The 14,020-nt window shown below is 36.4% G+C and overlaps 1 non-coding gene across 1 annotated transcript; it reads right to left on the minus strand.

Moving 5' to 3' along the window:
• Positions 1-6,383: 6,383 nt before the first annotated feature.
• Positions 6,384-6,490, minus strand: LOC138989065 (U6 spliceosomal RNA). Its single transcript, XR_011465298.1, has one exon. It is a non-coding gene; the product is annotated as a U6 spliceosomal RNA (small nuclear RNA).
• Between the last annotated feature and the right edge of the window lie 7,530 nt (positions 6,491-14,020).

Consider the following 14,020-nt stretch of genomic DNA (forward strand, 5'->3'; position numbering starts at 1 on the left):
ACCTCAGATATACAGATGACACCACCCTTATGGCAGAAAGTGAAGAGGAACTAAAAAGCCTCTTGATGAAAGTGAAAGTGGAGAGTGAAAAAGTTGGCTTAAAGCTCAACATTCAGAAAACGAAGATCATGGCGTCTGGTCCCATCACTTCATGGGAAATAGATGGGGAATCAGTGGAAACAGTGTCAGACTTTATCTTTTAGGGCTCCAAAATCACTGCAGATGATGATTGCAGCCATGAAATTAAAAGATGCTTACTCCTGGGAAGAAAAGTTATGACCAACCTAGATAGCATATTCAAAAGCAGAGACATTAATTTGCCAACAAAGGTCCATCTAGTCAAGGCTATAGTTTTTCCAGTGGTCATGTATGGATGTGAGAGTTGGACTGTGAAGAAAGCAGAGTGCCTAAGAATTGATGCTTTTGAACTGTGGTGTTGGACAAGACTCTTGAGAGTTCCTTGGACTGCAAGGAGATCCAACCAGTCCATTCTAAAGGAGATCAGCCCTGGGATTTCTTTGGAAGGACTGATGATAAAGCTGAAACTCCAATACTTTGGCCACCTCATGCGAAGAGTTGACTTATTGGAAAAGACTCTGATGCTGGGAGGAATTGGGGGCAGGAGAGAAGGGGACGACAGAGTATGAGATGGCTGGATGGCATCACCGACTCAATGGACATGAGTTTGGGTGAACTCCCAGAGCTGCTGATGGACAGGGAGGCCTGGTGTGCTGCGCTTCATGGGGTCGCAAAGAGTCGGACACGACTGAGTGACTAAACTGAATTACTGAACTGAACTGAAACTTTCATTTGATTTTTATCTTCTTAATCTATCTCATATCAATTTAGTTTTAGACCAGCCAGAATAACCAGAATGGTAGGGGAAAATGTCTTCCTCCCTGACACCTTTATCACTCTCTCCCACATCCCACTAGCTCTAACTTACTCACTTTTCCCCAGCAAGATAAAAGAGCCGGAACAGTTAAGGCTCCAATGGACAGCCACATTCTCAGCTAAACATTGATCAGAGAATGAGGAGGAAGTGTTGTATAACTAAAATGAAAAACATGAAAATGGAAATGGGGAGATTTAAACATCTTCCCTGTGATATGGTCAGAGAATTTTTTCTAGGAAATATAACCGCTATCTTAGGAATATTTAGTTGCAGAATATCAAGTTGTAATACTCTGGAATGTTGAAAAGGCAAACTTTTGGATTAGTGGGCTGACAGATAACATGGACTTGATATGCTTCTTACCACATTTCCTCTTACACACACTGCTACTTACATTAGCAGGTTTGTGCTAATGTAATTAGAGAAAAATAAAGAACATATGTACAATTTCATTAGGAATTTAAACAAACGGTGCTGTTGAAGCAGATGAATTAAAAGTATATCCTCCAACCATATATCACATCCAACTACAGAACAGACATCCAAAAATAAAACAGGAAAATATTCTGATACCCTTAATATACAACATTCAACTGTAAATCTTCAACAACAGTTGTCAAAAAGAAAATAAGAAAATACTAGGACAATATGTTTGACTTTGCCAAGCTGTGAGAACTAGATGCTAAACTAAAGGGGAAAAATAGGTGGCTTTCCCTCAAATGCAAGGAAATTATAATTTTATCTCATCAGAACTATGAGTTCTGCCCTCAACCTTTGTGAATAGCTCTATCTCACTGACACTGGAGACTGCCAACATACATGACTGCAAGAAGCAGGCATAAGCAGTGATTCTTTATTCCCTAGAATGTTTACATATCTTAGGGAAAGCACTGTGAAAAGTGCTGAAACTAAGCTTAACATGCTAAGAGTAGAGGGGCTCATGAACTATAGTGTTGAAATGACAATTTCAAACTACATCCTACTCCCTAGTTTAATTAAAAAATATAGAGAGGAGAAAAGGAGATTTCAGACCAGTAAAATGCATCAAATGACTCTGAACAAAACTGACCTATTGACCTGCAAGAAATTACTTTTTATTTCTATTGTTTTTAATTGGAGGATAATTATTTTCCAGTGTTGTGGCGGTCTCTGCTGTATAGCAACACAGAGCAATCATAATTATATATACAAACATATATATGCATATATATATACACACACACACACACAAACATATAGCCTCCCTCTCCCTCCATTCCACTCCTCTAGGTTATCACAGAGCCAGGCTGAGCTCCCTGTGTTATATATTAGCTTCCCACTAGTTATCTGTTTTACACATGATAGTGTATATATGCCAGTGCTACCTTCTCAATTTGTCTCAGCCTCTGTTTCCCCCACTGTAGCCACAAGTCCATTCTCTACATCTGCATCTCCATTTCTTCTCTGTAAATAGGTTCAGTACTTTAGAACACTAGGATACTGATAACTATAGCACAGATAGTATTTTCTAAATTCCATATGTGCATGAATACATTTGTTTTTCTCTTTCTGACTTCACTCTGTAAAACAAGCTCTAGGTTCATCCACCTCACTACAACTGAAAAATTCATTAGTTTTTATGGCTGAGTAATATTCCATTATATATATATATATATATATATATATATATATATATACGCACCATATCTTCATTACCCATTTATCCGTCGATGGACATCTAGGTTGCTTCCATGTCCTAGCTATTTTAGATAGTGTTGCACTGGGGTCCATGTGTCTTTTAGAACTGTGGTTTTTCTCAGGGTATATGCCCACTAATAGGACTGCTGGTAGTTTTTTACCTAGTTTGTTAAGGAATCCCCATACTATTCTCCATAGTGGCTGCACCAACAGGTCAGCTTTATACTTCAGTGTAACCATCTTGCTGAAATTTGGAAGGAGGAAGTTGCTCAAACATGGATAGTAATGTCTATGCACAGGTAGTACATTCTTGCACTAATATTATGAACTCAAAAATGAAAAGAGAAACATCAACAGGCCTATGAACAGAAGCTACTGAAAAGGGGAAAATGCCTTGATAAGTTTGAGGATGTTCATATCTCTGAAAAAATTCTCTATAAATATGATTAGGGAACTAAAGAAAGAACACCATGAAATAAAGACAGAGATGCAATGAGAGCTGGCTATTGGAAGAAAAGGGGAGTGAAGGGAGAAAAGAAGTGAGAGAAGAAAAACTTAAGGCATAGAATTGGCATTAAAATCTTCTCTGGAAGCAATGAAAGTCTGAGGTTAAAAAAAAAAAAAGATTTTTATTTTGGAGAACACATTCAGTAATTTTATTTGGAATGCATAGGAAAGTTTAAAATGAGAAGACAATGATAAATGAATGATTAAGAAAGTAACAGACATTCTATTTAAGAAGATTATAGAAATTCTAAAAATTACAAATTTCAAAGAAATCCTAAATAATAGAAATATAGCCAGCAACCACAACTAATAACTAACATGTATGAATCATTAATGCTTTATATCTACTATCAGCTCATTTAACCTGCAGGAAACCTCTATACAAGACAATCTTATTTCTATACAATATAGTTTTACATCTATTTAACAACTGATGAGAGAGGTTTGCAGAGAATTTAAATAACCAGCCTTTGAGTTAATAAGGAGCAGATGTTGCAAAGCCAGCCTTTCCACTTCTAGAGGTGATGTACTTTACATCAGCTTCCATGGAATTGAAGAAAACTCTGGTTCTAAAATTTGAAAGTGTTTGGTGTTTTACAGGCTAAAAAAGTTACAAAAGCACTTCCTTCTCTAGATATATCCTGAGGAAGAAAAATGTTTGAATTTGAACAAGTTAAAAACAAATCCTGAAGGCATCTATTAAGGAAAAAAATGCTTTAGCTTAAAAATAACACTTAAAAGTTAAAAAAATTCAACAACTTCTTTCAGAATTCTATTTTCTGATAATGGAGATGACACTGGAATTTTGATGGGGAAAGTTTAGGATCTAATTGTCTTTTACATGTAAAAACCTCAGAAAAAAGTGCTCAGTTTCCCACAGAGTCCAGAAATACTCTTGCTTTTGTAAGAAAAATTTAAACTAACCAAAAAAAAAAAAAAATCAGTTAAAATAAAGTATCTGAGTGGAAAAGCTATAGTGACAGAGGAGACTTAAAACAATACAGTGAGAACATGAATTAAGGAGAGTTACCTCTCCAGTTTAAAAGTCCCATATGCAACAATGAAGAATCCTCAAGTAAGACCCAGTACAGCCAAAAACAGTCAATACCATGTAAGGAACCTGCTCTGGTTTGTAAGGCCTGTCTTTGGTTCTCCCACATTAGTATTTTCAGTTTCCTCTTGTTCTACTGTGTTTGTTCAGCCACAGGTTCAAAGTAAAAGTTCAATAAATATATGTTTCATAGATTAACAGTAATGTGTTACACTTCCATATTTGACTATAAGGCTCTCAAATAACAATGTGAATTCCCTTCTTCCTTTAAGTGATTGTAAGGAAAACTCTGGAATACTCCTATGTATGTATGCGTCATCGACTAACAACGGTTTCAAATTATCAGGATGCCTTGGTTCACACGGAGTCTTTTCAATGCTGTTGGTTGGTACATATTAGGGTCTCATAAAATCACTGAGTGAAATCTCTGAAAACCACCCTCCTTGAAATAATCATGTTTTATTTGGAAGTTTCAGAAGTTATAGGTATTCTCCAATAGTCTTTCCTGATCATGTTCACCACACTTCCCAGGAGATGAATGCTGTTGTTATGAGAGGAGTGGTAGTTGGCGGAAAGGATGAAATGAATGAGGACTATATATATATATATATATACACACACATACACATATAGTCAGTTGCCTCTCCAGGCAGAGTGCAGAGGCTAGCATACCTCTGAGACCTTAACCCGGTGTGTGCACACTAAGTTGCTTCAGTAGTGTCTGGCTCTTTGCAACCTCATGGACTGTAGCCTTCCATGCTCCTATGTCCATGGGATTCTCCAGGCAGGAATACTAGAGTGGGTTGCCATTTCCTTCTCCAGGGGATCTTCCTGACCCAGGGATCGAACACCTATCTCTTGTCTCCTGCACTGGCAGGAGGGTTCTTGACCACTAGCGTCACCTGAGAAGAACCTGTAATTTGTTCCTTACACTGTATATTACACTGTGTATGTGGACTGTGCTCCTTGTATTGAGCATGAGTGCTATAATGGCTCCATGTCAGTGATAGACAGTGACAGACACCATAAAAACACTGAAATTTCCTGAGATTCGCTAGCTGTTCTCATTTTTATATAATCTATTTCTAAGATTCTCTAGATCTCTGTTCTTCCATCCTTTACTAGAATGCAGAAGACAATCATGACTATTATGTAGTTATGAATGGTTTGACATTGGATATGGGTGACAGGAACTTACAACAGAGAAAGCAAATGGTACAAAAAGACTGAAAAGCGCACTGAATTTAAATATTAAAATTATTCTATAGTTATTTTATGCAAATGCTATTGTATATGTGGATTTTAAACTGAAATTTAATCTTAAAGACTTCATGGTAAAGAAATTTGAGTACAATACAATGTTTACAATCTAGGCCTTTGACTCAATGTATTGTTAACATACGCTTAGATATAAGCAAAGTACAGGCAGAGACAGTAGGTTAGGTCCATTATTTGGGAAGGTATAACCTTACATTGTCTTTATTTATTAGAGAGATACAGATATGTTTGCATTTTGTATATTCAAAGGCAGCTGAGATAGCTATTTCCAAAATAACATCTACTACTTCCCCAAAGGAAACACAAGAAAACAAAGCAAAGCTCCTATAAAGAAAATCACAAAAAATAGGGTAAAATGAATAAGCAGATTGCCAAACAATTTTTAAATATTAAACAATATACATGAATTGACAATGTTGAATTTTATCTCAGCCCTGTACTCTCAAAAAATAGCAACAGTTAAGAAATTCTTCTAAACTTTATGTTCCAGAAAATGCTCTACAACGAAGAACCACTTTTCCCCACATGATTTAGATAACCTTTGTGTGAGACTCATTGTTTACTTATGACAAGGCCAAGAACACAACCTTCAAATTCTCATTCTCTGTCTTACACATGATTAGCTGAAATATTGGTGCATCCCACCACCACCAGACTAACCAAACAAAGGGATAAATATTTACTGGTGGACTGAGATTCCCTGATTACAAAACAATCCCAGCTATAAAATCAGCCCACATTAGGTTTTCTACACCTCCCCAAGGACGTCTAAGGAAAAAAACACCCATTAGGACACAAGAATATTCAGATCTGTGGTTGTATTTCTACTGCAGGAACCAGAATAAGAAAAAAATCCTAAGCTTTTTTTTTTTTTTTTTTTTAAGTCAAACTATGACTTATTAAAATGCATGTTAATTTCTGAGAGAAGGATATTAACATTTCTCTCTGATTACAGATTTATCAAATACACTTTTGAAAAATATGGAACGCTTCATGAATTTATGTGTCACCCTTGTGCAGGGGCCATGCTAAGCTTCTCTGAATTGTTCCAATTTTAGTATATGTGCTGCTGAAGCAAGCACAAGCTATTTGTTTTTTGTCTTTGATGATTAGGCGCCATAATTTTCACCAGGCCAAAACATCCCCTTTACCCCTATCTCCTGTACTCAGGTCCTGAGGCCTCTGGGACACCCACACTCCATAGTTTGAAGAAGCCACAGTGAGTCCACCCCTGACTCCTGTGTTCCAGACACTTGATGGCAGCACAGTAAAGATTTAATTTCAATTCACTTTTTCCGAGCTCTTTTAGCTTGATTTAGTCGCCAGTGTTTATCTTGGCTATAAAAGAAATTCCAATTCACTTCCAAATACCCTTCAAATCCCTGAATTAAATATTTCACCACTGCAGAGACAATTCAGTAGTTTACCTTTGTTTGGAAGAATTTAACTCAAGATTATGTCTCTCACCACCACTGGACTCCTCTTGTTCTTCCTTCACCTCCAGCAAACTCACACCCTTTCCTCACTTAAAGCTCTCCACACGTATCTTTCCCAGCTCTTTTTCTTGCCAAATATTCCTCCTTCATCTACAGTTTGCCCTGTTTGCTTTTAGCCCCTATTACTCCTCATTATTTTCTCCTGGCTCCATTAAATGCCCATGCTTCCCAACTGTTCACCCTAACAGCTATTATTGACTTTCCCTCCTGTGATGAAAGGTAAATCACCTTAGTGCCCACCTAAACACTTTAAGCCTTGGTCTCGTTCAGATTTGCATGATATTATTAAAGATATTCCAGAATCCTGTAAGAATAGGAAAAAAAAATAGTAACCCATTCAGATTAGTCTTCAGGACATATTTTTCTGGGCTCCCTGCATTATATATACTTGTACAGCCCCTGGTGGGCCTGGAAGAAGCATCATCAAGGAAATGAGAATACCTCTGAAGCTCACATACAGGATAAAATCATAAAACTTTCAATTTGTCCAATACAAACAATAATGTATTGAACAGAGATTCAAGATTGCAGACAATAAAGAGAAAAATTTGACTCCATTATAGGTATAGATTAGTTTGAAAGAACTATTGTGTTTCTGCTCATCATCATTGTGTTCCACCACTGGCATTAGCTTTGTTAAGAGCTTACAAAACAAAATTAGAGATTTTTAAGTAGATTACTGTAATATTCCTATCTCTGAAACACACACACTAGCTCAATACCATGAGGACTTCATTGCTGAAAAAACTAACTCAACACGATGTAAACTCATGGCTTTACAACTTAAACAATGTGAAGGAAACAAGCCAGGGAAGTCTGCTCCCTACAAAAACTCTACAGATAGAAAGTGAAAATGTTAGTTACTCAGTTGTGTCCGACTCTATATGACCTGTGGACTGTAGCCCACCAGGTGCCTCTGTCCATAGGATTCTCCAGGCAAGAATACCAGGGTGGGTTGCCATTGCCTCCTCCAGGGGATCTTCCCAACCCAGGGATCAAACCCAAGTCTCCTGCATTACAAGCAGATTCTTTACCATCTGAGCCACTAGGGAAACACTATAGGTAGGGACAATTGCAAATGTTATAAAAGAAGGGAAAAAAATGTCATATGTCTTGGACTCAGAGTACAAAAGGGAACAAGAATCCAAAAATCCACTTCCCCAATGATTTTTCTTTGAGCGACTAAATCTCTTTTTTACACAAATAAATATCAATGGGCAAGGGACAATAATCATCCCCATAAATGTATACACCTCTGTCTTTACAGTGGACACAAGAGAAACACATTTCTCTTATTCTCCTACCACCCTCCCTTGGAGTAAGTAAACCATATCTGTGATGGGACTTGACAGTCCCATCTACCTTGTGACTTGACTTTAAATATCCTTTTATTTCACTAGGACATCTCACTACTCTACAGAGCCTTCTGTTTAACTCCACTGCTTTTAACCTTTTGGAAAAAATATGTACATTCCAATTAGATTCTCTGTATTCTTCACTTTCACAATGTCTCTAACTCTACATGTACATAACTTTGCCTTTTAATGTATCTCACTATTAGACAATTCTTGCTCCTGATAATGTTCCCTCCTCCCCCATAAGCCTTAAATGGACATAAATGAAGCCAATGGCAGCTGCAGGAATATCTATCAAAAAAGAAACCTGAATCACTAATCTATTGGCGGCGGGGGTGGGTAGGGGGTGTTATACCCAAGGAATTAGCAACCATTCCCAAAAGCTAAAGGAAACTCTTTGGTGGCAAATGAACTAAGATAACCAATTAGTAAGAAAGCATTCTTCAATCACCAGCATATATCCCTTTATTCTTTTACAGTCAAAATTTAAGGGATTGAAGATGCAATAATTATAGAACTTGAGGCTAACAAACATAATTGGAAACAGGCTGGATTTTTTTTTCTTTAATTTCTATTCAGATAATCATTGTAGATTTGGCCTATACACCTCCCTGAACTCTCTTTGCTCTCTCATCTAAAATATAGTCTATAGTCTACTTAATATTATACATCATGGTACAGAAATTCTTGGAAGGTCTCCTTCACAAATGTCACTGGAGATGCTTTAGCTAAACGTTTTAGCTGTCATTTTGAAACAGTAATTTCAATTTGCTTTACCTGTAGAAAGTCCATAGGGTCACTGAGTCAGACATGACTGAAGTGACTGAGTATACAGACACAGAGCTGCAAAACACAGCATCTGGTAAAAATATAAAGAGGAGGCAAGAACAAGAGTCAGCTTTTTCACATGAATCAGTGAATTTAAAATTTAAGCTATGAACTATTGTGTCTATAGTTATACATATGTGTATATATGTTATGTAAGCATAATACTATCTTACTGACAATGATATGAGCAAATCAGATTATAAAATTGTTTAAAGATCTATTCTGATTGGTTTAGAAATAAATAAGCATTTATATAAATTGAGTATTCTTAAAATTTTTAGAAATTAAGTAAATTAAATTAATATTTCCAATATGCACAAAAATGTATTTTATAATAGCTTTTTATTATTTATATTATATATAATATGATTATATTTTATTGCATATGTTATTAAATATTATTATATTACTGTAATACTATTACTAAAATACTAATTTATATAAATTACTATTTATTACATACAACTGTTTTATATTATTTTAGTATGTGTTTTATTAAATATTATTTTATTTTTTATTATAGAAATCACCAAGACATTCTAAGAGTTCAAGTAAACATAATTTTAGGTATGTCTGTGGCAAACAAGACTTATTTAGCATTTTTTTTTTTTCATAAGAATGTCTTCTCAATTATCAGTGTTAGGTACAATATAAACATACATTTTTATTCTACTCTAGCATATTCTCTCAAGAAAAGCAAGTACATTTGTACATGTTTAATAATCAAATAGGCTAGGGTTACACATACTAGATGTTTACAATGATAAAAAAATTTGCGTTTAAGCAAATTGAATCATTACTCTGAAAAATGTTAATTTAACAGTAACTATGTTTTATAGTAGGGGCTTCCCTGGTGGCTCAGACAGTAAAAATCTGCCTGCAATGCAGGCGACCTGGGTTCGATCCCTGGGTTGGGAAGATCTCCTGAAGAAGGAAATGGTAACCCACTCCAGTATTCTTGCCTGAAGAATTCCACACAGAGGAGTCTGGTGGGCTACGTCCATGGGGTCACAGAGAGTCAGACATGATTGAGTGACTAACACTTATGTTTTATAGTATGACACCTGGAAGACATTTTTCAAGATCACTCGGTAACTTAAAGCCTTAGACTTACGCTATATTAAGTTAATTAATGAAACCTGAAAGTTGCTCAGTCATGTCTGAATCTTGGCGATCCCATGGACTATACAGTACATGGAATTCTCCAGGCCCAAATACTGGAGTGGGTAGCTGTTCCCTCCTCCAGGGGATCTTCCCAACCCAGGGATTGAATCCAGGTCTCCACATTGCAAGCGGATTCTTTACCAGCTGAGACACAAGGGAAGCCCAAGAATACTGGAGTAAGTTGCCATTTCCTGCTCCAGGGGATCTTCTTGACTCAGCTATCAAACCTAAGTCTGCTGCAATGGCAGGAGGATTCTTTACCACTGAGCTACCTGGGAAGCCAGTAAGATAGGATGCTGAAGTGTAATTTTAAGTTTATATACATTTTTTCCAATTTTTACAGTACAGAGCAGCTATGAATATTATATCTGAAATAAGTATTATTAAGTTCAGTTGCTCAGTTGTGTCTGACTCTTTGCAACCCCATGGACAGCAGCATGCCAGGCTTCCCTGACCATCACCAACTCCCAAAGCCTACTCAAACTCATGTCCATTGTGACAGTGATGCCATCCAACCATCTTATCCTCTGTCCTCACCTTCTCCTCCTGCCTTCAATCTTTCCCAGCATCAGGGTCTTTTCCAATGAGTTGGTTCTTCACATCAGGTGCCCAAAATATTGGAGTGTCAGCTTCAGCATCAGTCCTTCCAATAAATATTCAGGACCAATTTCCTTTAGGATGGACTGGTTGGATCTCCTTGCTGTCCAAGGGACTCTCAAGGGACTCTCCAAAACCACAGTTCAAAAGCATCGATTTTTCAGCACTCAGTTTTCTTTATAGTCCAAATCTCAGATCCATACATGACTACTGGGAAAATCATAGCTTTGACTAGATGGACCTTTGTTGGTAAACTAATGTCTTTGCTTTTCAATATGCTATCTAGGTTTCTCATAGCTTTCCTTCCAAGGAGCGAGTATCTTTTAATTTCATGGCTACAGTCACCATCTGCAGTGATTTTGGAGTCCAAAAAATAAAGTCTCTCAGTTTCCATTGTTTCCTCATGTATTTGCCATGAAGTGATGGGACCAGATGCCATGATCTTAGTTTTCTGAATGTTGAGCTTTAAGCCAACATTTTCACTCTTCTTTTTCACTTTCATAAGAGGCTCTTTAGTTCCTCTTCACTTTCTGCCATAAGGGTGGTGTCATCTGCATTATCTGAGGTTATTGATATTTTTCCCGGCAATCTTGATTCCAGCTTGTGCTTCATCCAGCCCAGCATTCTACATAATGTACTCTGAATATAAATTAAATAAGCAGGGTGACAATATACAGCCTTGACATACTCCTTGGCTAATTTGGAACCCATCTGTTGTTCCATGTTGTTGCTTCTTGACCTGCATACAGATTTCTCAAGAGGCAGGTCAGGTGGTCTAGTATTCCCATCTCTTCAAGAAGTTTCCAGAGTTTGTTGTGATCCACACAGTCAAAAGCTTTGGCATAGTCAATAAAGCAGAGGTAGATGTGTTTCTGGAACTCTCTTGCCTTTTTGATGATCCAGTGGATGTTGGCAATTTGATCTCTGGTTCCTCTGCCTTTTCTAAATCCAGCTTGAACATCTGGAAGTTCACAGTTCATGTACTATTGATAGCCTGGTTTGGAGAATTTTGAGAATTACTTTGCTAGCATCTAAGATGAATGCAACTGTGTGGTAGTATATAGCCGTGAAAATTGTGAGATGTATACTCATGCGTTCTCCTCAGTTCAGTTCAGTCACTCAGTCATGTCCGACTCTTTGCGACCCCATGAATTGCAGCACGCCAGGCCTCCCTGTCCATCACCAACTCCCGGAGTTCACTCAGACTCACGTCCATCGAGTCGGTGATGGCATCCAGCCATCTCATTCTCTGTCGTCCTCTTCTCCTCCTGCCCCCAATCCCTCCCAGCATCAGAGTCTTTTCCAATGAGTCAACTCTTTGCATGAGGTGGCCAAAGTACTGGAGTTTCAGCTTTAGCATCATTCCATCCAAAGAACACCCAGGACTGATCTCCTTTAGAATGGACTGGTTGGATCTCCTGGCAATCCAAGGGACTCTCAAGAGTCTTCTTCAACACCACAGTTCAAAAGCATTAATTCTTCAGTGTTCAGCTTTCTTCACAGTCCAACTCTCACATCCATACATGACTACTGGAAAAACCATAGCCTTGATTAGACGGACCTTTGTTGGCAAACTAATGTCCCTGCTTTTCAATATGCTATCTAGGTTGGTCATAACTTTCCTTCCAAGGAGTAAGTGTCTTTTAATTTCATGGCTGCAGTCACCATCTGCAGTGATTTTGGAGCCCAGAAAAGTAAAGTCTGACACTGTTTCCACTGTTTCCCCATCTATTTGCCATGAAGTGATGGGACCAGATGCCTGGTCAGCTACAAAATTCTACTGTATGAAAGAAGTGTATCATTATCTATCTCATAGTTACTGTGGGAAATTGATGTTATTGTGGTTAAAAATTATACTCAATAAATGTCAGAGACTCTATTAGGAGCAAGAGAAGAACAATTTTATATATAGGATGTACAGGATCAATTTTTGTTAAAGAAAAGCAAAATAGTTTTATTCCAAAATAAGATTTTTTTCCTAGAATTAGAGGAAAATGTATGACAAGACCTAATTGAATATATAAACTTGTATAACATTCATGAAAAGGGATTTTTATTTGCTTGGGTCAAAGCTGGCTAAAGTTCAGTGGATGTACTAAGATTGTTTAAAAAGAACTTTGGTTTAAAAATTACACTGATTCAAAATTAGAATTTAAGTTTTTCTCTGTAAAAATGACAAAATTTTCTTAAGTTTAAAAAGGGGTTTCTCTTTACATTCTGGGTAATCTTTTAAGGCAAAGATATTGTGTCTCAGAATAAGTAAGTCTACATTATGGTGACTTTTATCACGTCCTGTTAAATAGCTGAGCATTGTTACTAACTCATGATTCTATTTAATCCCACATTCAAACTTCATGACAACTTTTGACTTTTTCCATCCCCAAGTCAAATCCAAAATGGTATATTTTGCACCTAAAACTGTCTTTGAGATCTTCCAGGGCTTCTAGGAAATTATAAAGAATTTGTTCTTTGGCCTTGTAAAAAGAGAAAGGCTAAAAATAATTTTGTTTGTACATAATCTGGTACATACTAAAATGAAGGAAATAACAAGATATACCTGTGGCGGATTCATTTCGATGTTTGGCAAAACTAATACAATATTGTAAAGTTTAAAAATAAAATTAAAATTAAAAAATAAATAAATAAATAAAAAGTAAGGATTCTACATATTCTCTGATCAAGATCAAATAAAATCTAAAATAACTGACAAAAACTTCAAATAAAACATTCTTGATATAGACTTTTTAATTTTAAGATGTGAGTTATATATCAAGCCTAGATATCAGTCTAAATTAGTATAAATAAGAGAAGATTTCAAATGTAGTAATTTCAAAAGGAAACTTAAATTTCAGCTATTTATGATATGATAAAAATGTAAGATGATGTTAGTGAGAAGTTGACTATTAAATAAAATCTAAATTTTAAAAATGCATTGCATGCTTTCTCTCCAAATTTCCATTATATATCTTTTCCTTTGTGATGTAGAATTATCATAACATAGGATCACATATCCATCTCTATAAGCCCAAACTCACTATTTAATTTCTAGAGTAAATGATATTTATGGCCACAATGTTATCTTTGAAAATTAGAATCAAACTATGAACATATCTTGAAAGATTTTCTTTTAATTACCAGAATACAAATTCAGTGAATTTTGTGGTATAGAATA

The sequence above is a fragment of the Bos mutus genome, chromosome 8 (genome assembly GCF_027580195.1).
Source record: "Bos mutus isolate GX-2022 chromosome 8, NWIPB_WYAK_1.1, whole genome shotgun sequence".
NCBI classification, from domain to species: Eukaryota; Metazoa; Chordata; class Mammalia; order Artiodactyla; family Bovidae; genus Bos; species Bos mutus.